Source organism: Leptonychotes weddellii, chromosome 6, assembly GCF_054177405.1.
Source record: "Leptonychotes weddellii isolate Sample4059 chromosome 6, ASM5417740v2, whole genome shotgun sequence".
Lineage (NCBI taxonomy): Eukaryota > Metazoa > Chordata > Mammalia > Carnivora > Phocidae > Leptonychotes > Leptonychotes weddellii.
The window spans coordinates 76,625,229-76,652,275 of record NC_138374.1 but is presented as its reverse complement, the minus strand read 5'-3'; positions in this window follow the sequence as shown (position 1 = coordinate 76,652,275).

Below are 27,047 nucleotides of genomic sequence, written 5' to 3'. Positions count from 1 at the left end.
GTATTAGGTAAAAGTAGAAGAATGCCCAAAGGCAGGATGCATTAAGTAAAAAAAAAAAAAAAAAAAAAAAATTAATGAGAGAAAATCTGAATTAAGCAAAGTTAAACAGGTTTATTTGCTGCAAGATTTTCCAGAGGCTGTAGATACTAATAGTAATAATAAACACACTTTGAGCACTTACTAATATGCCAAGTACTTTGAACGTGTCCACTAGTTTAACCCTTGCAACAGCACTATGGGGTAGGTACCATTACTATCATACTGTTTTACACATGGAGGAACTGAAGCCAGAGAAAGAAGGTCACTTCCTCAAGGACACCTAGCTTGTGAGTTTGACGGGATTGGTACACAGTATTTCTCCAATTTATTTGACTACAACCTTCACCTGCAGCATTTCCTGGGATGAATGTTCCATGAGACATAGTTTGGTAAATGTTGGAATAGAACAAGATGAGGAGAGTTGAGAAAAGCACGTGGGCACTTTTCCATTGTAGGAGAATGGCATTCCCATAACTCCAAAGACAGGATCCATCCTCATCAGGAATCAGGTACGTTACGTTTCTGGCCAGGAATCAGCATTTAAAATCCTTACTCATACTGAGAGAAATAGAAATGAGAACACGAATTACCAAGTTCAATTATATATATTTAATTATATATGTTGAATTATGTATTATGTCAACATATAATATTATCAATATATAAATAAATCAATAATTATTAATATATAGGGTTAGAAAGATTCTGTCATACACTGTTGGTTAGAATGTAAATTCTTACAACATTTTTGCAGGGCTCTTTAGAAATCTTAAAGAAAATCACTATGGAAATATCCTTTGACCCAGATATTTCTGCCATTTCTAGCCCCAGAATAACCCTCCATTCATTCTGCCAAGCCCCATTCCATACCTACATTTTGGTACTGCTCTTGGTAGATTGTACCATAATGTCTCACAGTTGTATTATTTGCTGCCTTCCCTCTAAGAGGATTATATATCCTCACTGCTTGCTAAGTGACTTACTGGGCTCCTCCCAGTAGGAAAAATACACTCACTTCCTCCTTGATGGGAGGCTTGGCCACATGACCTGCTTTAGCCGATGGGCTGTGGGTGGAGGTAATATATGTGATGACTGTGCAGAAGATTCAAGAGCCATCCTGTGGTTTCATTGTTTCTCTTACTTCTCCGTGCCAGCAGATTAAAATGAGGCTGCTTCTTTAGACTGGGTCCTTAAATAATGAAGACATGGAGCAGACCCTCTGGTATCATGTACGTGAGTGAGAAAGGAATGTTTGGTAAACCACTGCGGTTTCTGGTCATTTGTTAACATTGGTCTTATAACCCAGCATAGAGTAATAGAAGCCCCAAATTCACTTCTTCTACAAAGCGTTTCATATTTACTCCCTGCCCCTCAAAGTCTACAAAGAACTTAAAGTCTATAATATAAATATTTAAAGTGTCCATTTTCCTAATATTGACTTCCAATTATATTAAATACATCACACTGTTTTACACAGATACACTATAAATTCTTTGAAGCTCTGGGCCATGCCTTATACTTTTAAATTTTTTCTCTGGTCCTGGAAACATGGTAGGTACTGAATAAACATTCAGCCAACACACCTAGAAATATTTATTGAGAACCTACGATATGAAAGCCACTGTTGCCTTATCAATTGGTAAAAATCATAACTGAGGACTTTATTTCTATCTTGGTGAGAAGCAGGTAGTTGGTTCCAGAAAGATTTTGCTTGTTTACTGATGATTAGTTCATAGAGACCTTTGTTAGGACTGACCTTCTAAAAATCCGCTACTCAAAGTGGCTTCATTGCCTCTAGAGTTGGAGGAAAATATGGTCCTCTTACCCCTAAACAAGCAACAAACTCGTTCATTCTTTTTTTTTTTTTTAAAGATTTTATTTATTTATTTGAGAGAGAAAGAATGAGAGACAGAGAGCATGAGAGGTAGGAGGGTCAGGGAGCCCGATGCGGGACTCAATTCCGGGACTCCAGGATCATGACCTGAGCCGAAGGCAGTCACTTAACCAACTGAGCCACCCAGGCGCCCAAACTCGTTCCTTCTTATAATGAAGATGTGTTTAGATTTCCCTCAGTGAGAGGTTACTCTCCAAGGGAATGTTTGTTTGGGGTGAAGAGAACAGAAGCAAGGAGGCAGGAATACACCAATCAGTTTGATTTCTTCCCGAAACCAACTCCTGTTTTCCTGGGCTCATCAGTGGCTGGTCTGGCATCTCAGGCACAGGGTTTAGAGATTTCTATAATTTTTTTTTTTAAAGATTTTATTTATTTATTCATGAGAGATAGAGAGAGAGAGAGAGGCAGAGGCAGAGGGAGAAGCAGGCTCCCCGCGGAGCAGGGAGCCCGATGTGGGACTCGATCCCAGGACCCTGGGATCATGACCTGAGCCGAAGGCAGACGCTTAACCGACTGAGCCACCCAGGCGTCCCATAGAGATTTCTATAATTTTTAAATAAGGAATACATCAAGAAATGTGTTTAAGCTATCTATTCATTTGAGCTCCAAAGTCTCTGCTATGGTTTTTTATACGGCAAAGTAAAACGGATGCCCTCCGTCTCATTTGGGAAGGAAGGGGGCTCCTCTGAGCCCATCTGATGGCTTCTGGTGACTCAACACAGGAGGCCTTCTGTCAACCCTTTGAAATGGGGTTAAATGACATTCATCTAACAACAGTGATCGGCGGGGATGAATATTTCATACATGAGTGGACAAAGCAACACAACCGTAAATTTTCCATCTTCGCTGAGTCGCTGTAACAAGTATATGACATCTGTATTATTTTCTGTACTCTAATCTCATAATATTTTGATCCTTAGATAAATGTCATTAAATCATTGCACAGTTAACCTTGTGAGGTTTTTGAAGCTAACAGGCCAAAGTAATGTGAATTGATAGCATTAGCCAAGGTCACACAGTTATTATGTTAGGTGGCAAGGGGGGGAAGTGCTATTTATATATATTTATATTTATTTATTTTTATTTTTTAGAGGGAATAGAGACAGGGTGGCATCGTCTTCCCAGTTCCACAAGGAAAAACAATTTGGAAAGCCTCATCATCTCTTCATGCTCCAGTTTTTATCTTTTATTATTTGTTTGTTGGTTTGTTTGTTTATTTACTCATAGGATTAATACAGTTCTATCTGGGACGTTTTTCACTCTTCAGGGGACCATGCCTAGCAAAATTCAGAGAATCTTACATTTCTGGAGTCACGAGGGGCTGCAAGATTTCTGGACCAACCATCTCTTTATTAATGCATAAAATGAACCCCAGAGTCCTTAAGTCACTTACCTATATTAGATTTGATGTAAAAGTTGTGATCAAAATATAAATAGTAAAAAACACATTTTAAGTGAAGAAAATTTGGGAAAAAAGAAAACAAGAAAAAACCAACTGGATGGAAGGTTATCACTGAGGCTGTGGGACGGGAATAGAAACCTGCTTCCTCACAGAAGGGCAGGACACGTGTGCAGTGATAGGGGGGTAGACACATCCTATACAGATAATGGGCATATTTGTGAAAATGCTAGGGAGTGCATGACTGGCAGATGTTATTAAGGGATGGGACTCAGTACCAAATCTAGGATCAGGCAGCATCTTTTTATCTTTTATGTCTAGGCCACTGGACCATGTTTCTTAATATTCAGGGGAGTGAATCTTTGTGAATCACCTGATTTAGGAGCACATCCTCCTCATTCCCTCTCCCCCATATAGGACTGATCACATCCTCCCCTGCATGAGCCTCTTGTGACCTGTTTTATTTGACCCTTAAAATGAAGGTGAAGTGATATTCCAAAGAAAATAAATCTGGCACTACTAGATGTTGGGCATTTTCATTTATATGACAAGTAAAGAAAATGAGAATCATTGCTTCATGAAGTGGGTCATGGCTGTCCACAAAAACCTTCTGTGATGCTGTGGTGTTCCTTTGCCTGGAAATGTGAAGTAATGGGATCCTGAAAAATACACCTACCCAGAGGTGATGTGTAATTTGAATATTAATGTTCTCCTGCTCATACCTATTTGTTGTCAGAACAGTTTGGGGAAAGAATAAAGGAAAAATAAATGGAATAATACGCTAGAAATATAATACCAATTCATCACACCAATTCAAAAAGTTAAGACAGCAGCTCTGGAAGCGTTCGTTGGCAAATGATGGCACTTTGGGGACTAAAATCAGACAGGAGTTTCTGGGCAGATGCCAGGGTCCAGGTTTCCCTTCTCCTCCTCCACAGGTCTCAATGATCAGAATACCTACGTAATGGACAAGTGGAAATATCCTGTATATAAACGAACACCAAAAGATTGTAGGACCAGAGATACTGGGTTGTCTTGATTTATCTCTCACTGAAAGTATTTCTTGCTGCCAGTTTTAACCCGGGCAAAGTTTTATGCTCAGACATTGTCATAAAATTCATTTTTTCAGTTAAGAACTGTGGCTAATTTTGCCCTAGAAAGAATTTTGTGCAAAATTTATTTTCCTTAAACTGTCAGTGTGACTGTCATGGAGAAGAAAAGGGCTCAAGGGATAGAATGCAATTAAGCTTCTAATAAACTCTCTGTCCCTCAAATATCAGGGGGGGATGATGATCCAGGGAGAGCTGGGCAGAAAGGAGACGTCTCAAAAATACCAGATCACGGAGAGAGAAGGGGCACCATGTATTTCAGGTGAGGATTTCCTTTTGATTTCTCAAATCCTTTGATTTCAAAAAGTTCTTAATGCCTTTGATAGTGGGCATGGAGAATGCTTGTTGATGAAAAGCATCAGCCTGTTGTCTTCCTCTGCTAGTTGGTCGGACTTTAACGTCACAGAAAGAGAGAGCAAGACAGTACGAACTAGCTTGGAGAAAGATGCTGGATTGGGTGTGCGTACTTGCTGGTAGTATTGGCTGAGAAACCCTGAGCTCTCTAAATTAGGCATTTAAGGCTTTCAAAGGAAAAGTTGAGAGACAAAACTGAATGGGAAGTTGTGCTCTTTTCAAATGTCCATAGCGATGGAATTCGTGTGGGGAAATATCTGGAAAAAAGTACTGAGTTAGATTATGGCGATATCTCTGACCATGTAAATACCTTTATAGAATATTTATATATTTATAAAAGTATATTTATGTGTGTTTATAAATTTATGTGTGTATATGAAGTGGGTCATGGCTGTCCGCTGGAGTCACAAAAACCTTCTGTGATGCTGTGGTGTTCCTTTGCCTGGAAATGTGAAGTAATGGGATCCTGAAAAATACATCTACCCAGAGGTGATGTGTAATTTGAATATTAATGTTCTCCTGCTCATACCTATTTGTTGTCAGAACAGTTTGGGGAAAGAATAGATTATATATTTATAGACTTATATATTTATAGACTATTTATATTTATACTTCTATATTAATAGATACTTATATTTATTCTTATATATTAATAGAATATTTATACTTATGGAATGTAGAAGTCTTCCTGCCATGTAAGTAATTCAATTTTTTGCATGTAAAATCTTATTTTATCACCCTCTTTATAAATTCTGATATAACTAAGAATTTTTTTTTGTGACATGAATACATACTTGTCATTGAGATTGAATATTTTAATACTTGCTTTCCTTATGAGAGGCAATACCTATACTTGATATTTTCTGTTTTTGGAAATTGATTACTTATTGCCTTGGGCAGTGATCTGAATCTAGTGTCAATATGGGAGTTCACTCTCAAGTTCTTGGTAATTTTGCAAAAGATGTTAGCAGGGCCTTAATGTTAAAAATTCATAAATACTAGAACCCAGGTATATTCAGCTCTGATTGTGGTTTGGATACTATTTCATTGCTGGATTTGCTAGTTAAATGCCTAAGATGAAAACTCTTGTTTCTTCTTTGTTCTCTTTCCTACCTCACCAGGCTTTTCAAATCTTGGTCAGCCCACACCTCCAACCCTCCAGTCCTACCAGGTTGTTTTGGTTTTAACTTTGCCTTGGAAGTACCATCAAGCCTGACTGATAAATTTTTTTTTTCAAATGGGTCAAAATGAGACCGAATCCCTTCAGGAAGTGGGGCTGGCTTTGTGTGATGTCCGCTTGAGGTCAAGTCAGAGGTGCTATTACCTGAGGGGCTGGTGGTCACTCCAGACGTGACATAAGGTGATATCAAGCCCGCTTCTGTCCTTGCTTCAGACTCACCTGGCTACACTCTTCAGGCCTCTGCTAAGCCGGAAGGAGGTAATCTGGATCACACAGGCCCCACAGCCAACTGGGTCGCCTGTTCAGCAAGAGCAGATCATTTAGTTCCTGTCCCCAGATGTGTGATTTCATGGTTGCAAGGGCTTTCTGACTCCTCTGCATCCGATGTTTATATTTGCTAACAGGGTACACCCCAGTTGGTGTACTGTTTAGCAGAGAATTGATAAGAATGAGAAAAATTGTCGTATATTTCATATTAATCCCAACATGCATTATTTTAAAAATAGGGAGTAGAATCATGGAGTCTAAGGGTTTTCCTGTGTAACTTCTCGTCTAGTCCCAGAATATCTTCTCTTACATTCTTGTTGAAAGTTAACAGGCAGTAATTAGTGCAAGGGAAGCAATCCTGCACTACACACAAATTACTGAGTAGAGTTATACTAGCAGTTTACAAGGGCCTTCTCTGGGCCACATGCATGCTAAGCACTAGTCATGCTAGATGAATCAGACTTGGTTCCCATCCTCAAAAGATGGTTTTTTTGGTTGTGTTTTAGTGCTTGAAAATTCCTTGCAGGGGCGCCTGGGTGGCTCAGTTGGTTGGGCGACTGCCTTTGGCTCAGGTCATGATCCTGGCGTCCCAGGATCGAGTCCCGCATCGGGCTCCCTGCTCAGCGGGGAGTCTGCTTCTGCCTCTGAACCTCTCTCCTCTCGTGTTCTCTCTCTCATTCTCTCTCTCTCAGATAAATAAATAAAATCTTTAAAAAAAAAAAAAAGAAAGAAAATTCCTTGCAGATAACCCATAAAATCATGGGATTCCCATGTGTTTAATGTATATGAAATTGTCCCAAATTATGCAATAAATAAGTTTCCAACTAGACTATTAATCAACACTTTATTTCTGTGTCTCAACTCAGACCCACTGGTTATAATTTCAGAAAGAGCCAGATGTATATGGTAATAATTTCCTTTTTTGTTTATGCCATCAACTCGTAGCCCACATGCTGACCATGGATAGCAGACATACTTTTTTTAGCTTATCCTTCATTTCTCATACATTCGACCTAACATTTAGAAATTGAAAACTTTCGGTAAAATCAGATTGTGATGATGGTTACCCAACTATGTGAATATAGTATGTGAAGCTGCTTTAATGGATGGATTGTATTGTATATGAATTACAGTTGAGCCTTGAGCAACATGGGGGTTGAAAATGCACATATGACATTTGACTTCCCAAGAATTTAACTACTAAAAGCCCAATGTTGACTGGAAGCCATATTGATAATATAAGCAGTTGGTTAACACATTTTGTATGTTTTATGTATTATATACTGTATTCTTAAAATAAAGTAAGAGAGAGAAAAGAAAATGCTATTAAGAAAATTGTAAATGAAGAGAAAATACATTTACAGTACTGTACTGTATTTATCAAAAACGATCTAGGTATAAAGGAAACTGTGCAGTTCAAACCCATGTTCAAGGGTCAGCTGTACCTTCAGTGAAGCTATTACAAATCTCTATTTCAGTTTCCTTCGAATAATCCAAACTGTCTGGCAATCCTGGACCCGCATTTGCACATGGCGGCCACCAGTGGGAACTGACCAGCTGTGCTGCCTTCAGGTGTTGTTCCCTCACCCAGCCCAACTCTTCTGTTAGCCCAACAAAAATACTTGAGTCTGGGATTCTCCAACATGGCCAGGAATTCTCAGTTCAGAGCAGTTTTGCCATGATCCTTGCAGGGTGGGGAGGAAGGAGGCTGGGACCCTAAGAAGTCCATGCGAGTTGGGGTCTCTAGGGTCCTTCCAGGAAAGATCAGTCTCATGAATTCCCCCATTCCAGCAGCTCTTGTGAATGCATAAAACAATGGGAGAGGCAGAGGTTTTCCTTCTCCTTAGTGTGTTGCTCCTAGAGCATCTGATGACTCTGAGTCTGATTTGTTTAAAAATGTGACAGTAGAAGATCATATATTTATCTTTTTACATTTTTCATGCAAGTTTGGATAATTTTATTTTCTTTCTTTTTTTGGCAAAATAATGACTAAAATTTATTGGGCAATTTTTGAGCATTTTCGTTTGTACTGAGAACTATATAAGAGCACTTTTTATATTATGTATATTCATCACATATATTTTATACATTATACATACATTATACATTATATATATTCATCACATATATCTATTTTAGTATAGTTGACACACAATGTTACATTAGTTTCAGGTGCATAACATAGTGATTGGACAAATTTATACACTATGCTAAGCGTAGCTCCCATCTGTCCTGATATGCTGTCGAAACAAATGAATAAAACAAAAAGCAGAATCAGACCTATAAATACAGAGAACAAACTGGTTGTATAATTTGCTCAACAACTTTTTTGAAAAATGCCTCGTCCATGCCAGTGATATGATTCATGTTCTGTGTATATTACCTCATGTGATCCTCACACTTAACCAAATCAACTTTTCTGCATTGTCACAAAGACAAACTGAGGCACAGAGAAGTGACTTAAGGCTACACAACTAGTAAATGACAAGGTTTTTCTTTTATTTGAACAAATGCCAAAGCCTATTGCTCTTTTGCCTACTTGCTCCTTCTTTTTTTTTTTTTTTTTTTTTTTAAAGATTTTATTTATTTATTTGACAGAGAGAGTCACAGCGAGAGAGGGAACACAAGCAGGGGGAGTGGGAGAGGGAGAAGCAGGCTTCCCGCGGAGCAGGGAGCCCGATGTGGGGCTCGATCCCAGGACCCTGAGATCATGACCCTGAGCTGAAGGCAGACGCTTAACGACTGAGCCACCCAGGCGCCACCTACTTGCTCCTTCTTTAAGTCAGGTCAGAGAAAAGTCTCCCTCTTCTGTTGTTGTTTCGAGGTCTGACTGCCTTTCAGGGAAGATGAGTGACTATGACTCTTCATCAGCGTTTCCCAAAGTGTGACATTAGTGCTGAACTAACCTTTCATTGGAAGGAACATATCACAGTGCATGACTCTTTGGAGAGGTTTTCCTTAGATCAAGGCAATCCCAAGCACACCGCCAAAGGAATTGTAATTGAATTGCTCTTCCTTTTACTCATTGCTGTTAATGCAAATATGCAGATAATGCTGAACTTACAGAGTCTGTTGGAAGGTTATTTAATAACACCTGCTGTTTGCTCAGGTTACATCTAAGAGGCACACAGAAACCATGCATGTGATACTTTGAGTCATAATGCATCCTGGTTTGTTAGCTTAATACACATTACAGTATGTGTTTTAATTTGGAAAATATGTATCATTTTCAGGATATGAATTTTGATGGCAGGCATCAGTGAGAATATTTCTCTAATCTTTTGTAAGAGGAGCTCACTGAAAATCAGTGTTAGCTTAAATGGTAGGTTTGGTTGAAATGAGAAACCCGTTAGGAAGGTAGTTCCTTGTGAAGCTCTCCAGACATGAAATCAGTGTTAGTGCTAAAGCAAATAATCACTCCAGAAAATCACAGGCTCACTTCTGTCAGCGTGGGTAAACCATAGAAGGCTGAATGGTATTATAGGGGAAAGACAGCGAACCAGGAGCTGTGCTATGCCGGAAAGTGCCCGTGGGACCCTGGACAGGTCCTTCATCCTGTCTGAGGCTCTCGCCTCTCTAAACACAGTGTGAACACCAGGTGGTTTCTAAGCTATGTTGGATATATTCCTATTGAGCTCTAATCACCGTGTGTTTTGAAGTGTATGCAGAAGTAGGCATTTACCCATTGGCAAGGATGTTTATTGTTCTACTATTTCCTTTGATTCCCTTTACAATATACAAGATAATGGTGTTGTTTGCATTTAAATAGTGCTCTTCTTTCTTAGAAACCCAAACTTGTTATGTGTTAAGTGTGTACTTGTCACATCATGCATGTGATCCGTGTGGATTTAGCTGGCCATATGCATGGGTAGGAACTGAAAAGAAGGGAACTGACTTTATGGGTGAAGACAGAGACGAGATAGATGCTAGAGGCTTCCTGAGTTCTCAGCAAGTAACATATATTGGGGCTAATTTTACAGCAACCTGAAGGCAGGTCTTTTTCATATTTCATGGCTGAGGAAACTGAGTGTAGCCAGTGCTGTTCACACCCTGGGGCCCCACCATGGCAGGCAGGCTGGACCTCAGTTCCCAGCAGCACCCGTCTCTGTTTGAGGAGCTTTCCTAGCAGCTGGAGGTGGCAGATCTGTGAGACGGCAATCGGGAAACTCCTCCCAGAAGCAGCCCTCACCCAGATGCTGGAAGAGGGCACCTAATGCTCCTGCTGCCCCATCCCTCAGCAGGGCCACTGTGGGCGCCTCTTCTCCACAAGCGTGCCAACTGTCGCTTCTCCACTTCCCATCGGTGTCTCCTGAGATTTTCTTCCAAATAAACTGCTTGCTCAGGGTCTGCTTCTGAGGACACGAGGCAAAGACACGGAGGCTCTGAGAACTAGCGCCCGGGGCCAGGTCCCATAGTCGCTCAGGAGCAGAGCTGGGATCCAGACCCACGTCTGCTGGCCCGTATTCCTTGTTTCTTCTGTATAAAGTAAAACATTTTCCACACGTCTAGTGGCATTCCAGATGTCATACCTGGGAGCACTTGTAGGTACAATTTCTTCCACTTGGTTTATGTATATTCGAATGCATGGTTCTTATAGTTTAGGGCCCTAAGTGCTGTTATCAGATGATCACGGATCATGGTTTGTATCCTGCTTTGTATAAGCTCCTTCAGTTTGCACTAGTCACTTAATATCTCTCTGCCTCCATTCTTCCTCATGTGTAAAATACAAATAAAGATCGTCACCTCACAGGGTTACTGAGACAATGGCATGGAGTATCTGTTATATGCCACTGAGGACCCACCTGAGGTACTCAGTACAGCATTCAGCATACCCCCATGCCCCACTGCAGGTACTCAGCACAGCACTCCCGACATCCCCACTGATTCCCCCCTCCATGCCCCACCTGAGCTACTCAGTATAGTACTCAACACATCCCCCCATGCCCCACCAGAGGTACTTATCACAGTACTCGGCACACCCACCCCCTATGCTCCACCTGAGGTACTCAACACAGCACTCCCCACATCCCCACTGATTCCCCCCTCCATGTCCCACCTGAGGTACTCAGCACATCCCCACAGATGCCTTATGTGAGGTACTCAGCACAGTACTCAGCACATCCCCCCATGCCCTACCTGAGGTACTTAGCACTGTACTTGGTGCATCCTAAATTCACAATCGCTGTCACCTGCTGCTAATCCTACCATTGTTGTTACATTTACCTTCTCACTTGATCTTTACAACTATTGTGGGTGATAGACACAGGAGTGTGGTCATTCCCATTGCATTGATGGGGAAGCTGAGATACGAAGAAATCAAGATGTTCAGGTGGGAGGGAAAATGGTAGAGCATGAGATACTTCTCCTCAAGTACTTCTCTTGATAGATCTTTACACTTTTGACCTCTGTGTTTCTTTTCATTAATAAAAATACTTTCAATCTGAGAATGGATAAAGCCAAGTAGAAATTTGAGCAGCACACATGAGATGAATAACATCCAGCAAATCTCAAAGTTTTGAGGCAGTATTTGCCTTTGGGTGTCCACCAGTGGTTTGTCCAGCTGTGTCCGTGTAAACTGTCACAGCTGTTCTCTTGGGGACACATGACCACCCCCAGGCACTCCCCTGCTGTGGACTGAATGCTTGTGTCCCCCCAACCTTGAATTCTTAGCTGAAAGCCCTGGGAGGTGGGGCCATTGGGATGTAATTAGGGTTAGATGAGCTCATGAGTGTGGAGCCTCCTGAATGGAATATGCACCCCTCCAAGAGTCACAGGAGAGCTTGCTCTGTCCTCAGCTCTCTGCCCCGTGAGGATACAATGACAAGGAGGCCGTCTGCAGCCCAGAAGAGTGCGCTCACCAGCACCCAACTGTGCTGATCTTGGACTTCTAGCCTCCAAACTATGAGAAATAAATTTCTGTTGTTTGTAAGCCACCTAGTTTATGATATTTTGCTATAGCAGTTGGAGCTAAGACTTTCCCCAAAGCAGGAAACTCCCTAATGCAGCGATTCTTAATCTGGGGCTTATAGATCCCCTGACATTTTATATAGAATTATGAATTTTATTCCCATGAGAGGCTTCATAGCTCTCCTCAGCTTCTTACAGGGTTCTGTGACCTCCCAAAGGTTAAGAAGTACTACTGTGGGCTAAGATGCTTTATTGGAGTTGGCACAAGGCTTTTATCCTGTGGCAGAATGTGATGACCAACCTCATCTTTATGAACACATCTCATACTCTCCAGGATCAGATAAGTAAGGGAATATTACAGCTGGAGGGACCACTGACATTATCTTAACCAAATACATCATGTGGAAAAGGAGAATATGAAGGCCCCAAACTATGGCAAGACAATCTGAACACAACAGTTTATTTTATTTATTTATTTTTAAAATTTTTAAAATTTTTTATTGTTATGTTAATCACTATACATTACATCACTAGTTTTTGATGAACAGTTTTTTATTTTTAAAAATTGTCATTTTTCATAGCTTCTGTTCCAGTTCAAGTCTGTTCAGATGGTGCTGTTGTTTCAGTCCGCTGGGTTCTAAGCTGTGTGCTTAGAGTTCTATTGTAGACTTTGAACAATTGTGCCCCAAATAAAATTTACTCTGTACCTTTTATATAAGCTTTTAGGACTTTGCACATCTTTTCCTTAGCCAGAAATGATCATATTTCTCCCCTTTAAATATTTGCCTTAAATCTTTTTTTAAGATTTTGTTTATTTATTTGACGGAGAGAGAGAGAAAGAACACAAGCAAGGGGAGCAGCAGAGGGAGATGGAGAAGCAGGCTCCCTACTGAGCAGGGAGCCTGATGCGGGACTTGATCCCAGGACCCCCGAGATCATGACCTGAGCTGAAGGCAGACGCTTAACTGACTGAGCAGCCCAGGTGCCCTTGCTTTAAATATTTTATATGCCTCAATAAAGGTTTAAGACATGCTTTTGAATCCCCCCATCAAATATACACATTGTAATTAAAGCTAATATGATGAAGAGAATATGAATGAAGAACATCACTTTATAAGAAACAGCTTTAAGAATACACCATTTGCACAGAGTTAAAATACCTTAAAATCTGCAAAATTAAGATAATAGTTCTTATCAAGTGAGCAAAGTAGTTTGTCCAAGTTATCTCTAATTCACACTAAAACTGTGCAAAGTGGGATTTATCTTTCCATTTTCCAGATGAGAAGGCTGGATGAACAACTTGGCAGCATTCTATGGATTATACATGTCCGAGGTAGGATTTGAAGCCACACCACTTGATCACTCTGCTTCCTTCCTGCCACCACCCTAGAAGAAAGGGCTGTTTCCAGATCCATGTGAAAGCCTCATGACAGAAGCTAGGTTTTACTGAATAATTACTTATCCTGACTTTTATTAGCTCTTTGAAATACAAATCAATTATTTTTTAGCTGCAGATTGAAATAAATTCATTTAAACAACCAAAAATTTGTTATAGTGAAACAGTGACAGCTTGATTTGCAAAAACTTTGGAAAAACTAATTTATAGGCATATAAATGATTCAAATGCAGACAATAATTTATTGTAAAGAAAAATACACAGTAAAGAGACATTTTTAGAGCTTAAATATTGGTATTTCCTGTAAGGAAGGGCATGTTTCAGAGAGAAATAAAGACAGACTGAATTGAAGAGACATGAACTAGAGACATAACCTACACTTAGGTTGTGTGAGGCCAGTAAGATCAACCAAGAAAACTGTTAATTAAATAAAAATAAAACTACTGATCTGTTAATAGGAAGATTTAATCAAAACAGTGAAATTACGATCGGGTGAACAAATGTTCATTATTAAATGTCAGGTTCTCTGTTAGGCTCTGGGGACTCGGTGGTAAACAGGATGGAAGGAGGGACACCATCCTGCCCAGAACTTATACTCCAGAGCTAGATGATGGGATGCAATCATGTGTGCTAAGCACTGATGGGAGTGGAGGGTCTGTTGCCATGGGAATAGGTGGGAGGCCACCCACATCCAGCTTGGGCAGTTTGGGGAGTCAGCCAGGTGAGTAGGGGCCAAGCATCTAAAGGAGTCGCCCAGTGGGAAAGGGTGGCATTTCTAGGGGGAGAAATAGCATGGCATATTAAGGTACCCAAAGAGCTTTGGTTTGGCTGGAGTGAAGAGTGAGGGGCGGATGGGTAGATGTTGGGAAAGAGGCAAGATACCTGGGATATTTTTTAGATATTTGTGTCCTTAGGCATTTTTACCTTGAAGGGCTCGTTTCACATTAAATCCAGCATTCATCCTCCACATTAAGTATATCTTACAGATTAGTTCCTAAGAACTGCATTGAATGGCAATCGAATAGATGATGAATGTTATGTTTTGAGAAAATGTCATACAATTAGCTAAATTTGATATTGATTCTGTTTTCTTTTATATTTTGAAGCCAACTTTTTGTTCAGTTTTCAAACATTTCCATGGGTACTTGAGAAACATAAGGATTCTAGGCACCACATCTATTGGATCCATGGGACCAGATGGGACCAGAGAAGCCTGACCAAGGACCACGTAGAAAAGGTCTTATAGTGATGTTAAACCATTGAGTATGGTTCCAGGACCAGTGGAAAACCAAGGCAAGGTGTCAGCAAGGGGATAACAGGATCAGAACTGCATTTTGGAAATGACATCAGAGCTGCAGTGTGGAGTGCACTGCAGGAGAGTAAGAGAGAACATGTCAGGGTAGGGATTGGGAACAGCCATTAAAGCCTGCTACAGATTTCTCAGGGACAATTAACTGGACCCTGGATGAGTATGAAGTTATGACAAAGAGCAGAATTGTGACCCCAAAGGATGAGGTACTAGTGATTTATCCTGCAAAGACATCTTTTGGTTTGGTCCTTCAAAAAGTCCTTATCACATGACCCTTGGGTGGGGCCATTTATGAGACCTGGTGTAGCATGTGATTTATACCCCACGTCAGAAGGCAACGAATAAAAGAAGTGGACTGAAAAACAGTTTGCAGTTCTTTGGCCAAAGGGACAAATATTTCAAATTTCGAAAAAGGAAAATTTGGATCCCAGAAACTAAAGCTCATTAGCTTGATGTTGACCCAGACTTTAAATTGATCATTAAATAGTTTGTGAACACTTTCAAAAGCAACAAGGAGGGACGCCTGGGTGGCTCAGTTGGTTAAGCGTCTGACTTCGGCTCAGGTCATGATCTCAGAGTCCCGGGACTGAGCCCCGTGTCGGGCTCCCTGCTCAGCGGGAAGCCTGCTTCTCCCTCTCCCACTCCCCCTGCTTGTGTTCCCTCTCTTCTGTGTCTCTCTCTGTCAAATGAATAAATAAAATCTTAAAAAAAAAAAAAGCAACAAGGAACCATTAAAAGTGAACATGGGCTTATTAAAAATGGGAAAGTTAGACCTGGTTCCATGAAGATAGTGTTATAGACTGGTAGAAGAGAGGAAGACTATAGATATATTTTGACAGATTATACAATTATGGGCAAGATGGTAACATGTAGACCTGCTTATGACAGAAGTGGCTGGATTTATTCTCTGCTGTAGAGCAGTTGAAGATCATTGTCATTTTGAAAGATGTTCTCCAGTGCTGGGTCCTCTGGGCCTGATCTTTGAAAATTTAATCTGCAACAGTGGTGCTCAGTGTATTCATGCTTGTGGCACATTTTCAAATCTAGAATTCCCGATAGTGTGATTGAAATAATTAAATGACAGCCATAGTTATTGGACTTTTCACTGGGTCACTCTTTCCCCCCAGTCCTCATTACAGTAGACTTATTAAGATGGAAATGTTGGATGACCTAGCTGCTTTTCTACTTCATGTGTACACGTGAGGTGACAGTCTTGTGTGTTCTGGCTCTCTGGTGACTGACTGATAGCCCCCTTACTTACCTCTGGGAGCTAGATGTACATGTGTATATGCTTTACCACTTCTACCTTCTTATCTCAGCACTCCATTAGACAGTATAGAGAGCTGTTGTTCAGCCTGTTTGTTGCAAAAATAAACGTCTAGTGAGGAACATTTTTGGTGCCATACCTAAGAAGACTTTATAGTACACTGCTGTAGCAAGGATCATTGTCTGAGAACTACTGATCAGGCCTCTCTGGTCCCATCTGGTCCCATGGATCCAATAGATGTGGTACCTAGAATAATGTGGGTAAAGTCACAGAATAGAAGGTATGTGTATTTTTGCACTTACAGACAGCAAAAAATAATAGGGTTACTTAATGATTCTTACTTACTTCTTATAGGTTCTAAGAAGATGCATACAGACACAACCCCCCCCCCCCACATACATACTGAATAAAATTTAAATAATTTAGATAGTGGGTGGGAAAGATTTGGTTTAAGAGCTACTTATATGAACAGAATCTCCTGCTAAAATAGGGTATAATATAAATCTCTGTGAATAGAAATAGTTCTCCATCCAAGTCATAAAGAAATCTCAGGTGCCCTAGTGATTTGATCTTGGACACATGCTTTATTTGAAATTTCAGCAAACTGAAATATGCCCAGATGAGAGAGCCAGGCATTGAGGGAGTTGGGAAACCAGACTGCTGACAATGCTGAAGGATCTGGGGATGCTTGGTCTGAGTAAGGGGGACTTATGAGGAGGGATTGGAGTTCTACAATAATGCAGCCCAGTAGAAATATTACATGAGCCATAAATGTAAACCATGTATGTGATTTTAAATTTTCTAGTTGCATTAAAAAAAGTAAGACACTTCTTGTGTCTTCTTCTACTCATCACAGAATGCTGGACATTCTTTTCTTAGAACTCTACTTTCTGTAGATTAAGACTTTGAAAGTGAATGGGAGCAGAATTTGCCACCCCAAAATATGCCTTTTTGCCATAAGGGTTATTTTAAGCTGGTTATTTTTAAGAAATAGCAGACACTGGAGAAGATCTAAAAACTGAGCTAAAAGATATTTACATTTAGAAGGGGAACATCCATTTGTAAGGGTGTCTTTTTTTCTGTACCAGGAAGAAGAGGATGACTCAATTTTTGGAGACACTTATCAATGGAGAAGACAATGAGTTAAATCTGCATGCGTAACAACTATATGCTTATTTACTGCACTTTTCCTGGTCACCTCCCATAACTGGATCCTTATTCCCTTAAAATCTTTCTTTTGTCTTTAGCTACAGATGGCACTGAAGGTTTCTCCCATGTATACAAGAGGTATATTTGTTATTAAACTTGTTTCTCCTGTTGTTCTGTCTTTTATTATGGCGGGGGTGGGGGATGTTGTCTCAGCCAAGAACCTAGAATGGTAGAGTGTAAATTATTTTCCTCCCCTATAAGAGGTGTTAAATGTCATGACAAACAGACAAATAAACATTTAAGTCTTTATCAGCTCAAAATTTCTCAATTTCAGATGTATACAAGTTTCAGAAGAAATAGAAGAACAGAAACACAAAACCACAAACTGTACATTAGTAATACATGTTGGTAAATTGCTCACCCAGATCCCAAGGTCAAGCAAGCAGGGAATAGAACCACAGAAGATCTATAAAATAAAGAACAAGGGAAGCAGAATGAGTAGAAGGATTTTAAGGACATTTCAGTAAATATACTTTTAAATGTAAAAAGATGGAAACTCTACATGGAGTTTGGATGTGATGAGAGTAATTATTGACCTCACTTTACTGTCTTGATAGTGAAAGAAGAATGCAAAAATCTTCAACTTCAATTGTGATTTTATAGGATTTCATTAATCATATTTATGTACAAGTAGTTTTGTGATATTCCTATTAAGTAGGATGATAGGAACTCTAAGAATGCATTTTTCCTGAGATTTATGAAACCATTTAATGCCTTGGTTTAAATTCAAAATCATACTAACAATTTCTCACTTTGTTGGCAACCACTTTGCTTAAACTTCACTAAGAGCCTGTAAAGGAAAATGGGACCTCGGTAAGCATTTAGGAATAAGGAGCCAGTATTCTTTATTAGTTCTTTACTTGTATCATTTAATGAGATTTACAGAACTCTCATATATTGCAAAATGTCCTTAGGCAATTTTAAAGAAGGCTAGTTTGGTCTCTGAGTCTTACTCATATTTAAAATTATGCAATAAAATGGAGGGAAGAATTAGAAGTGTGTGTTTATTAAGATGATTATGGCTTCTAAGGTTTTGGTTCACTTTTTTATTTCTACCATTATAGTACAGCATTGATGAACTCAGCAAATAGTATAATGGTGCTGACATGTAGGAGCAATTCCCTCATGGACTCTGTACTACCTCAAACCAAGCTTCAACAGGACATTAGCTCTTTGCCTGAGTCCACTAAAGTGGAATTATTTCATGGAAAATGGCAGTGCTGTTGGTCTCCACGGTGATTTTTAAGATGTTCATTCAGGAGGGAGCCAGGACCATAAACTCTGTGTCTCTATTTACCCGTCCAGAATTTACGATTCTAATTATGTCTTTACCATCAGCATCTAAGTCCAAGCTACCATCATTTCTGTCTTGGAGTAGCTTACTCAGTTCCTGACCAGGCTGTCTCCCCGTGTGCCTCCCTATAATCTGTTAGGTAGATGGCATCTGGAACGTCACTTTCCTGCCCAAAACCATGAGTGGTGTCTTCCCATTGCATTTAGAATGAAATCCAGACTTCTTGACCCAGCCCCTCCCTTCTCCTCACTTGATCCGCAGTGGTCCAGTCATACTGTCCTTAGGCACCCCAAGTTCATGTCTGCCTCAGCAATTGTGCCCTGGGACATTCTTCCTCGGAAGGCTGTTTCCTTCACATTTCTGTCTCATTTTAAAACGCAAATTCTCCAGGAGCACCTTCCAGTCCCTTTCTACTAAGTCTCTTTTCATCTCTTATATTTATTTTTTTAAAAAAGGTGTTTTAAATATAATACATATATCTACATGATTTATACATACATTATCTATATCTATCATCCCTCTCCATAAATGTTGTGTAGTTTTCTTTGGCCTGACTCCTACCTCATCTCCTCAAAATATGCCTTCCATGGAATCTGGGTTCATGTCTATCTTGTTCACAGCCGTGTCCTAGAAAATGGTTAGGAACAGAGCAATTTCTCCATAAATATGGAATCAATGGAGGCTAAGAGAATCAGGTTGGACATCAGATAGGCTTGGCTAAATTCTTTTTCTTCTTCTTATTCCCTGTATGATACTCAGCCAAGTGTTCAACCTCAGTAAAATTGTTTTGATGTTGTTAAATGAAGACAATAACCATGCCTGTCTTTAGGGTCATTACCCTTCATACCCCATAAAAAATGTAGTAAATTATATTTGACAATTATTCCCCATGCCATATCCATTCCTGTTTTAGTAGCCATGGCCCTCTAGGGATGTTTGGGTTAGCTTAATACAAAAAGATAGAAATGAGTCGAGGCTAAGTTGTTCTCAGGGGACTCGAAGCTCTGTTTTGGGGCAGGATGGACTTCAGCAGCCGGTGGTGTCCTTGCACAGCCGGACCAGGACAGTGGGGACCCAGGCCATCCTCCTGGTTCCTGCAATACGCCACTGATAAGGACCTTCGAGGTGGTAACAGGCAGGCCCCACTCGGCCCTGAAAGGCCTTTGGGGCCGGGGCCTGTCTGGCAATCCTGATTCCCAGGTGTCTCCCACCCTGCAATGCCCGGTGGGTCTGGGGTGGGCCCTGGAGTCTCTGAGGTCTGGTTCGGGGCATTAGCAGCTCTGTTTAGGAGTGGGATGGACCCCCACCACCAGGAGTGTCCCCCAGAAGTCCCACCTGTGGGGGACTCTGCGTGTCCTGACCTGGGACTGATCCTCAGGAGCCTGGATGCCGGTCAGCAAGGTACGTGCATTTGCAGTTCACTCCCCGGCACTTGCCTCTGCCATCAGACCCTCCTGGCCTGTTGGACAGGGCCTGTCCTTATCCATCCAGGCCGGCAGTTCCCAGAAATAGGACACTGATGTGGAGGTTTGCATGGTTGTAACTGTCAGACCCCATACGGCCCTGCTGTCCTCATGAGAGTGGGCCGATTTTTTTTTCAATAGACTGTATTTTTAAAGCAGTTTTTATTCACAGTAAAATTGAACAGGAAGTACAGTGAGTTCCCAAATACCCTTTGCCCCTACGCAGGCACAACCTCTCATACTATTGTTAAGCGTTAGCTGTTAGTTAGGGAGTCAGAGCCAGGGTCTCCAACAAGGAAATATGGAGTCAGGACAGCTAAGATCAAACAGCATCGACATCCTCTTCTGCAGCTTAGACAGGACCACACTGACCATTCTGCTTTGCAGCCTTTGCAGAAATGACTTCTGCAAATGTCCTAAAAAAAGATAGTTAACCACAAAAGTGAAATGATGAAAACATGGGAATTTCACTTAATTGTCAATGACATAAGTGACTTTTTTTGCTGAATTGGATAACCATCTCAAATACTGGAAGGATATTTCTTCTTTGCTGTTATTCATAATGTGATGACTACTTGTAAGTTTAATCCACATTATTAATATTTTTCCATCTTTACTCAGATATAATTGACATACAACATTGTGTAAATTTAAGATGTACAATGTGATGATTTGAAACACAAATATATTATAAAATAATTACCACAATAAGGTGAGTTAACATAAAAAAAAAAAAAGATAACCACAAAAGCATTTGTCACCATCATGCACAAGGGACAGTTAAGACATAAGCCCCCAGGGGCACCTGGGTGGCTCAGTTGTTAAGCATCTGCCTTCAGCTCGGGTCATGATCCCGGGGTCCTGGGATTGAGCCCACATCGGGCTCCCTGCTCAGCGGGAAGCCTGCTTCTCCCTCTCCCACTCCCCCTGCTTGTGCTCCTGCTCTCGCTGAGTCTCTCTCTGTCAAATAAATACATAAAATCTTAAAAAAAAAAGACATAAGCCCCCAGATGTCAGCAAAAAAGACCATTAGCACGTGGATATTAACCCAATAGGTAGACAGATCCGTGACCAAAGCCCTGATTGGCACGACTCAGCACACCCTGATTACTTAAGAAAGTTCTGCAAAAGAGCTCATAAAAACCCCCTAAACTTAGAAACTCTGGGGGCAACCCACTCGGCTCCCCTCCCTCTCCAGGAGCTTTATACTCTTGCTCAGTAAACTTTGCTTTGTTGCCCACCACTCTTCGTTGGGCCTACCTCTTCCTTCTCCGAAGGGGTGTGACTAAAAGCCTCAGGCACTAAAGGCAGAGAAATCCTGCAACACTTTCAACATCCTACAGCAGAATGGTACATTTGTTACAATCAATGAACTTATATGCACACTCCATTATCACCCAAAGTCCATTATTTACATTAGGTTTCACTCTTGGTATTGTACATTCTATGGGTTTTGGCAAATGTATAATAACATGTAGATACTGTTAAAATGTGCGAAAGTTCACTGTCCTAAAAATCCTCTGTGCTTACCTACTGGGGAATTTTAAATTAGAAAATGTGTTTCTCCACCATGGGAGGCAGGTGACATCTTAGTTCCGATTTGATTCAGAAAGAAAACTTCAATGAGTAATTGAATGAGAGAATGAATGAATGAATATGCAAATCGTACCCACGTATAATGAGATTTTTTTCAGAGCAGGCCCAATCTAGATACATGAAAATTTAGAGACTTATATCCAGACCTGGCTTTTGAATGAAAGCATGGCTAGAACATCAGTGGGGGCCATTCTGCTGCATGAGCTTGCGTCTCTCTCCAGACACCCTGTGTGTGGTTCCAGAGTGATGAGCACTCTATTCTTTCAGGGTGGAACCATCCTTCTCTGCAAGGCATGTAGTCTGGCTAGACCCATGGTGTGGACAGAAGGGGAGAGATGAGTGAGCTGTGCAGGATGCCTGAGAAGTAAGGAATTGAGCAGGTATCCTGGAAATAGAAACCATCCCTCTGGCAATGATCAAAGGGAAAAACCTCTTTCTCTCAAATTCAAATCCTTTGGTTGATTACACTCAAATATGGTGAAAGATATTGATCCAAGAATCATTTTGTTTAAAGAGTATTAAACTTGTACCAGTTGCATGGTATTCAGTAATCAATAAGAGAATCTCCTTCACTGTGGGGATCCCTCAGTCTAATGGAAATGATAGCTATGCACACAGTTAACTAGCAATGCACTGCTAGTATGAATGTGAATTTAAAAACTAATTCATCCAGTCTTCATGTGGAAATCACATCAGCTGATTCTAGAGATGACAGATAAATGTTACTGTGTAATAATTGTATGTATTTCTGGGATTTTAGTTATTAATTTTAGAATTGAGTTTACCTGCTCATGTGTAAAGTTTAATAGAAGGGTCATTTATTTTGAACTTATACAGGAATGCTATATATTTCCTAACACTTATGTACTTAATAAAAGTATTAAAACTTGTAACCATTATAAACATCTTCGCTGAATTTTGTATGTGAGTCCTGAGAAACTATATAGACACCATTGAGTCATTAGAAAAAAATATCAGACTAATAAAAATCAAATGAAATTCTGTAATGACCAGGTCGAACAGAGAAGCACGAAATAGAAAAGTAAGAAGAGCAAGACACTACCAAACTATTTCATTAGAAGTACTGGATGCAAACTCTTTTAGTCAAAGTGGAAAAACATAAAATAGAAAAAATATGTTCCAATTATGAGCACTGCAACAAATTTGCATATGCTTTTTTGGTTGCAAGCATCTCTCTCTTCACTGGCTTAACTATGTCCCTCACAGTCAAAAATCATAGTTCCAATTTTTTTCTTTTTTAACGCCATTAACAAGCTATTAACACATTAACACATTTTGACTAAATAGTCTTTGATAGATATTTTCAGGGATTAGTATTTAGACAAAGGTAACATATGTTGCTTCAAAGAATTTCATTATCGGGTGGTTTGATCATGAAGTTAATTGTTCACTAAAATAAATGAATAAATAAAATGTTTTAGCATTTTATTAATAATTGAGAACATTTAGAATGTTGTGTTATTTTTAGTAGAAACAGATTTCTTATAATTCCATAAAATGTACTAAAATATAATCTTTAAATTAATCCATAGATATTGAATCTACAAATTAACTAATTTATAGCTAATTTATTTATTTATTTTAAAGATTTACTTACTTATTTTAGAAAGAGAAAGAGTGCAGGAGCAGGGTAGAGGGAGAAAATCTTAAGCAGACTCCCCGATGAGCAGGGAGCCCGATGCAGGGCTCGATCCCACGACCCTGAGATCATGACTTGAGCTGACAAGAGTCAGATGCTTAACCAACTGAGCCACCAGGTGCCCCTAAAGCTAATTTAATATATGTGTGTTTAGAATCCCTAAATTGAGTGATGTCCCTAAGGTTAATTATGTCCTGTAGATTTGCAGTCTTTACAGATGGTATTAAATAAAAAGACTGGCCTTAATTTCTGGTACCATTAATTTAGAAGAAATGATGGTTTGGAGTCTAACTACTACTACATTTTTCAGTTGAAATGAGGAGAAAATGCCAATCGATTTCTATGCAAAGTTGAGGGGATGGTGACTGAATTTTGGCTCACTGCTTCCGTACAAGGACCCTCTTAGTTCTCATCACAGAGTCTGTCAGATAAACAATCCTGTCTAACTGCAACCCTTCAGGTTTCCCTTCATTCCTGGATTTGACAGGACTGGCCATGTTTTTGCTGAATTGCTGGAGGAAGAAACAGCTCCAATATCTTAGTGGCTGGACTCAATTATCAGTGGCTCAGCAGGGGTCTCCGCTCATCTCTCAACTACAGCTGATGCCTGTGCCCAGGATCCCCTTGGTAACAGGAGGAGAGGGGTGTGAGTCTTACATTGGCTCTTAGAGCTACTTCCTGGAATGGACGCTTCTGGTCCCATTTCAGTGGAAATACACGACCACACCGAACTCCAAAGGGGGCAGGGAGCTGCCGTCCTACCATGTGCCTGGAAGGAGAGAGCCAGGAGAATGTGGCAGACAGCTCCGCTGCTCACACTTCGGGGTCTTAGTCCTGGGTCATCGCAGCATGTCACTGCTACTGAGAAGAAGAAAACCCCCAACACGGGTGATTTATGATAGTGACCTGACTGTAGGTCATCTGGAAATACTGGCATTATCCGTCTCCATGTTAATCGGCAGAAAAGTATCAGCATCACCAGATCAGATGCACAGGATGACTCCAGGCAGCAGTGCCCAGCTGAGCACCAGCCAGGTAATCTGAGAGTAATGAAGGAATCCAGTCAGCTGTGTGAAATGATTAAGAGAGTACTTAAGGGGCACCTGGGTGGCTCAGTCTGTTGAGCGTCCAATTCTTGATTTCGACTCCAGTCATGATCTCAGGGTTGTGAGATGAGCTGTACGTCAGGCTCAGCACTGGGCATGGAGCCTGTGTAAGATTCAACTCACATACTCAATCTCTCTCTAAAAAATAAAAATAAAAAAAATAAAAGCTTGTTGTTCATACGGTGTATTTGAGAGGGGTACTTAGTAATCCATTAGTACATAACACTCCAGGTAAGACTTTTTTAGTCTTTTTTTTGGATTTAGTCATTAGATCAAAGAATGTGAGGTTTTTTGTTTTACTTTTTGTTATTGGAGCCCATCACGTTTGACTCTAAGCAGAACCCCTGATTTTTTTTTTTTCCTAAGTGTGCTCAATGTGGGGCTGGAACTCACAATCTTGAGATCAAGACCTGAGCAGAGATGATGAGTCCTACACTTAACCGATGGAGCTCCCAGGTCCCCAGAATCCCTGCTTTCACACGAACAAGGAACTTCCATGGGGGTGAATAGGAGCTGAGTTCTTCAGTTATTGGGGATGTGCTCATGCGGATGTCTCAAACACCAGATAAAACTGAGACTTAGTAAGATGAGGTGGGGCTGAGGGGATAAATTTGTCACATAGAAGGAACATTTGTCAACGCTCGAATAGAATTCTTACGGCTGATACTGAAAACAACTGAGAGACATCTCTGATAGCATAGATGGAGGTGATGATCATGGTCAAGGTGAGACCTTACGCAGTCCATCTTTCTATGCGGCGCCTGGCTGGCTCGCTCAGTTGGGATACCGACTCTTGATTTCAGCTCAGGTCGTGATCTTGGGGTTGTGGGATGGAGCCCCACGTCCAGCTCTGTGCTCAGCATGGAGTCTTCTTGTCCCTCTCCCTCTGCTCCACCCGCCACTCTTTCTCTCTCTCAGATAAATAAAATCTTACAAAAAATAAATTATAAGGTTTTTTCTTTTTGTTTATCTGATTATGTATAAAAATGAATAAAGAACTTTGTTTTACATAAATATTATATCTAGTATTACATAAGAACACTGAGCTTGTAAGGTGGTGGCTGTTTTCTTTCTACACCCCAACAGGTGCGACTCAGTTTCTCTCAAGTGATCATTAATCAGTTGGAGGCAGATTCTCTTGTCTGGGACATAGAAACCATTAGAGAACATTAACTCTCTCGAGAACAATATCACTTCGCAATAGTGATGGAAACAGCACCATCCATACCCTTATGCTATTTGTAAAATGAAGGTTTTCATTTTTAAGGAATCTCCTAAGTATCTTGATCTTTGAGCCCACTGTTCCCCACAGAACGGGAGAGGTTTGGTTCAGAGCTGCATCTGTATGATGACATTACCTCTGTGGTTTTTAATATCAGGACTTCTTAATGAAGCTGTTGCACTGTGTAAACTTTTATTCTAAAATTGAACTACCCTAATATGCTCACTTGATCTGGTCTTCAATTTTAACTTTTTCATTCAATAATTTTTCACTAATACTAATGCATACTTACTTCTCTTTCAGTTAACTTTCTCCACATCTTTTCGGGGTTGGCAGGTGAGGTGGGGAGACCTGGGCTCTGGGGCTCCACGCATCCTAAAGATGTCCCCGGAGGCTCTTGATCTTGTCCCCAGAAAGAATTCAGGGACAGACAGACACGCAGCACAGCGGACGAGCCACGCGAGCGGGAAAGTTGACTTGAGCAGACAGGAGAACAGGTGCGCTCCAGAGAAGGAGAGCGCGCGGTGCGCCCTGGGGTGGGTCTCTGTCTTCTACGGACAGTTGTTAACGAGGGCGTGGAATATTCATTACTTGGGGCCGGAAGCAGCGGTTCCCGCTTTTTGTTCCTAATTTGGTCGGGGGTTTCCGTCCTGGCCAACGGCATCTTGGGCCCGGCTGGTGCGACACGGCTTCCGGTGCGCGCTGCCCCGACGGGCCTCTGACCTGCCTGCGAGCGAGCTGGCTGCCTCTTCCACCTGGCTGGCCTCCAGGTATGCTGCTGTAGCCTAGCTGCCCGTTCTAACAAGGGCATAGTTCCTGTGCCCTGCATTATTAGTAAACGGCTTTTTATTCAGTAATGGATGGAGAGTATTCGATTTTGCCCCATTTCATGTTTCTAATAATATTTATTTAAAATGATGTCCTGTCAAGTTGGTATGTTTCAGAATTGGTATAATCACAAGAATATATGCTTAACGAATTTTCAATATGATCTCTGTACATCCTCAAAGGACTTCATTATGTTGGCACATGAGGTATTTCGTACATCATCATTATATATACATATCCTGTGCATTTTAAATATACATTGCATGATATATTTCTAATACAGTATTATATTCCCTTATTTATATTAGATTGTTTTTAAAGTTTTATGGTAATATTTTCACACATATTTGTTTTTTTTTTATTCTTATGTTAATCCCCATACATTACATCATTAGTTTTAGATGAAGTGTTCCATGATTCATTGTTTGTGCATAACACCCAGTGCTCCATGCAGAATGTGCCCTCCTCAATACCCACCACCAGGCTAACCCATCCTCCCACCCCCTCCCCTCTAGAACCCTGTTTGTTTTTCAGAGTCCATCGTCTCT